This window comes from Gobio gobio (genome assembly GCF_949357685.1).
Source record: "Gobio gobio genome assembly, chromosome: 21".
Lineage (NCBI taxonomy): Eukaryota > Metazoa > Chordata > Actinopteri > Cypriniformes > Gobionidae > Gobio > Gobio gobio.
This window is the reverse complement of record NC_137117.1, coordinates 25,448,858-25,454,084: the sequence shown is the minus strand read 5'-3', so window position 1 is coordinate 25,454,084 and position 5,227 is coordinate 25,448,858.

Below are 5,227 nucleotides of genomic sequence, written 5' to 3'. Positions count from 1 at the left end.
CTGAATTCACATGAGCTCTGTCTACATAAAAATTAATCCAAGCTCATAAATATGCATTTGCAGTTTTGCATTGTATTATAGGTAGATACTTTTATTTAGCAAGGATACATGAAATTGTTCAAAAGTGGCAGAAAAGACATTTATAATGTTAGATAGATAGAATTAATTCCCTAGAATTATATGTTGAAAGACAAAAAAAAAAAAACCCTGATGTTTCGACAATTCCTTAGAAGTGGATTATCCAGCACTTGCATGTATTCCAAGGAACAAGGTATGGTTCTCAATAACGGTACCCTCAGCACAATACTCTGTCAACCATTTCTGTTGAACAAGTTAAAAAAAAAGAAGGAAATTCCACAAAGGTATTCTACAAAAAAATCTTTCACCTGTTTGATGTGTCCCTTCAAAGCCGGTTTATTCTACCTCTTACACCATGTTTTTTTTGGACTGTGAGAGCCCTGACACCCGTGGTTCTCTCTTGCACACGTGGTCCATTGAAAACATCCAGAGGTGTGAAGTTAGCACCCCTAACGCACCCGGCGAGTCTGGAAAAACATTGCAGAGGGACTTCCCAGACAGGGCTGTGCCGATAGCCTTGCTCAATGCAGTTCTGATACGCGTGTCTGTGAAATTCTGACTCTAAAAGAGCATTGGGAAATAAAGTTGGGAACTAAATTAGTAAACTAATGTTTTACTGTTACGCTTATTTTAAAAACGTCTTTATTTCAAATAGCGGTCTATACTTGAATTTATGTAATAGATACTGTCATAGTAGATAAGGGGTCTAAGACGCAGGTCAAAGTATGGTCAAAATGACTACTAGGGATATGAATCATAAGTGAATGGTGACTGAGAATTACATATTTTTCCTCCATTTGTTTAGTCCATTCACAGGCTAAGCATTTATCCCCATAGGATCCAAACAAAATCTCTGTTACACATGAGGAAGCAAGTCATTGTTTTGAGTAAGAAGAGCTGCCCAAATAAAATGTTTTGGGCAGTCAGATCCACTGTTGTGTTTGGCTTGATTTTCCACTTCCTTCCGTATCCTTTCCTTCTCCTTTGTGACAACTTACAAAAACATTTTCTGTGGCCTTATATAAACATTCTATTACAAAAGAATGCTGTTGTTGTTACCAGACATAGAATACAACTACTATTTAACCTCATAAATACCAGAAAGAAATAACCCTTGATGAATCATACTAAAATCTTCAAGGGGTTTATTTTGTCCAAAATTTGGGGCCAATAAGATTTTTTTCATGTTTTTTGAAAGAAGTCTCTTTCACTAGACAGCATTTTTTTTTTATATAAAAAAATGCAGTTAAATTATTAATATTGTGAAATAAAGTTTAAAATAACACACACACACACATATATATATATATATATATTTTTTTTTTTTCAGTTGTTAAATAACATTTCAAAGTGTTTAAATTAATTTTTTTACTTTTTATGTCAGGCGGTACAACCAAATAGTTGTTTACTGTAGTTGTACCACCTGACATGGAAAGTGTACCAACCTACCCATATACTACTTGAAATTAGCCATTTTTTCCGGTATTTGAGAGAGATCTACACACCATTTCTCTCTGCCTCAAGGATCAGTTGGGGGTCATTATGATGGTGCATTATCATGTTTACTGTTATTACCTTGTCAATTCACAATAAAAGATCCATGTTTGCAGTTGTGCCACCCTGACATTTGAGAATATACAAATTGCCGGACAAAAGTTTTTCAATGATCTTTCAACAGCTTTAAAACTACTTGTATTCATAAAATTAGTTTATATAAAAAGTTTCAAACCTAAAATAATGCCATAGTATTTAGTTTTTTATTTTTTATTATTAAGGCACCATTTTAAAGGTCCCGTTTTTCCTGTGTTTTTGAGGCTTTGATTGTGTTTACAGTGTGCAATATAACATGTGTTCATGTTTCGCGTGTAAAAAACACAGTATTTTTCACACAATTTACTTATCTGTATACCGCTGTTTTCACTTTCCTAAAAACGTCTTGATGATTTCCTTATTCTATGAAGTCCCTCCTTCAGAAATACATAACGAGTTCTGATTGTGCCAGCGGTTCCCGTGTTGTGATTCGACAGCAGCTTAGTGCACGTTGCCCGGAAAGGTCACGCCTCTTACCATAACGGGGAGATGCATGCGCTCAATGTTATTGTAAAAATGTCTATATTACCGTATCAATTTGAGCCGGAATCAGACCCGGGATGAAAATTACAGCGTCTCGACGACATGGCGACAAACACACTCTACAAACGCAACACTTCCTCTTCTCCACGTGGGAGAGCAACAAGACCACGCCCCCTTTTTTGCGTATTCTTGTGGGCAGAGGTTAGTCAACAAACTGTTCTACTGACGTCATTAAAGCAGGGAGTACAGGGATGTAGTACAAACCGGCCGTTCGCTGTAGGCTTTGAAAGGGAACTTCTGTTAAATAAAATATCTCGCTTGGCATTGAACTTTGAGCGTTATAATTTTACAGGTATTATTTATGCTCTAACAGCAACATTACACACTAACTAAAGTTTGAAAAATGGGATCACGAAGAACAGGACCTTTAAATAGTTATAGTCTGTTCATTTGTTCGGACAGTTGCACCACCTGACATTTTGGGTGTTTAAGAAAACAGTAAATAATAGCCTATGTATTATTTAAATGTACTAAAATGAATAAAAACGAAATAGTTTTTATAGAATAAAGTGATACATGTCATGAATTTATCACATTATTTTAAAAGGAAATAATGCACTTGGACAAAAAATATGCACGTCATGTCATTGACCCATATACACACTGTAACATGATCCTTCAGAAATCAGTCTAATATGATGATTGGTATTCAAGAAACATTTCTTATTATTATCAGTGTTGAAAATCATTGTGCTGCTTAATATGTTTGTGGAAACTAATGTAAAACCTCTTAAAAGGGTTTGTTTTGTCAAAAGTTTTGGGGTAAGATTTGCTTAATGGCTCACCAGGACTGCATTTATTTGATTTAAAAAAATGCAGTAAAACATTATATATTATATGATAAATGACATTATATTTTTATAATAAATAATCTTATATTATTAATATTGGGGGTCTCTAGGTTGGCCAAAAACCCAACTGTTCAGAGAACAGAGGGGTCCAGTATTTGTAAAGATTGAAAATCCCTGATCTTACCCTTCCCTAACACCTGCATGTGAGGGATGATCTGACCTATTTTCCAACAACTAATCGAAACCTTGCATCAGGAGCAGACAGAAACCCATATGACTGGAAGTGAGATTTTCCCAGACTATGTCAGATGTTTCCCTGATCTTTTTCGCTGTAATTTCCTTGAGGAGGCTCAGAGCTTGATACACAGTAAGCAGCCTGTGACTCATGCGTCGTTCAGTGCTCAGAGTGAGAACGGGGAATGATAAATCATCTGTTTTTCCATGACTTGTGAATATATCCTTTTATCACCAACTGCCTTTGCCATATTATTATTTAAAAAAATAGATAGAGGACCTTTGAGAGTTAATAAAACAGGAATGCTATCCTCATATTTTGGCAATACTTCTTCAGATTAGTTTTTATTACTTCGAACTTAAGCTATTATTAGTCTGAACCAACTTCAAGCTAAACACGGTCATATTTCTTGATAAGAGTATAAAAGTGTTGTGGCTTAATTCAGCGAATTTAGGAATGTGTGAGTTGGAATGTGACAGTTTACTGCCGCCGGCGTGGCCTCACTTACATTTCCTGGTTCTGCTGGTTTGGATCAGCAACCACCCACGCTAGAACAATAACCTCTGAAATTTAATTTCTGAGGGTTTGTTTGAGAATATGCAGAGGGAATGAAACCATAAATGGTAAGAGCTGAAGTGAGTTAACGTTCCCATACATTTACACATCATTAGACTTGGAGAACCATTCAAAGAATGCATTCAAAAACAGAATACCCCAAACAATAGCTAATCATCATTAAGACACATACAAAGAGGGAGGCTAGAACTTGTAATTGCATTTGTTATAATGTAATATTCTTAAGGCAATCTGCATGTCTGAGAGCTGGATAACATGCAAACCCTTTAATACAGGACGAGATAACATTCACTTGTGCTTTCTTGATTGCATTCAGGGAGTGTTGCTCTTAACATTTGATTAGATCATATCTCGCCTTTGCAAACCATGCAGTCACAAGTGACAGGTTCACAGCAAATACAGATAATAAGTGTAATGGTGCTCCATGCTCAGAAATATAGATCCTTAATTGCTCTTCAAATATTCATGTTCCTAAATTATATCACATTTTTGTGATAGATTTTATATAGCTGATTTTGTAATGTTGTAATAAGATTAATTGTACATATTACTTTTATCATTAATATTTGAGCATTTTTAGCCATGAATGTTGTTGTTGTTTTTATGCTGATCTAAATAAATTATATCTGTAGCTCCTTTATTAGCCAATGCCTAACAAAACTGGAAAAGTAAATAACAACATTATTTTATTTTGTTGGGTTATATACTTAAACATAAAAAACCTGACACTCATAATAAAATCATATTAATATTAATACAATACCATGTTTTCGTCTAAATATATTTAAAACAAGACTGAAAAGTCCCCATTGTCACAGTTTTTTTACCTCACAAAGTGTTAAAGTGTTACATAAAAATATGACCATTAAAGTGAAATCATATTAATAATAATAAACATAAAATACAAGATAATAATCAAGAAAATAATAAACATGTTCCTTTTTTCTTTCTTTTAGTGTTCTAGAACTTTTTAATTACACAGACATTAATTTGCAGACATCCTAAGTATATTAATTATTTAGGTGACTGGATAATATAATCAGTCAGTATTATTCAGAGCAAGTCCATGTCCAGACATGTTTGGAGTGACCTCTTAAGCGACACCAGCAGGCTCCTTTCAGACTTTAATACTCTTTCATCACAGTGTTCAAACATTCAAATCAGTGCCATTTGCCCACTACAAGGTGTGAAAAACTACACGTTCCCCTTTGTCATTTATGCTTTATTTAGTGAGGGGATCTCACGCAGAAGGTGTGAAACTTGCTCTGGTCCCCCCGTCTCCCTCCCTCCTCTTTGCTCACACACACACACACCTCGCTTTATCTCCACCCACTGACACACTCCCTCTCTCATACATTCCCGTCTCGTCTGTCTGCTGCTTCAGTATCAGTCTCGCCTCTCCGGTAAACAGACA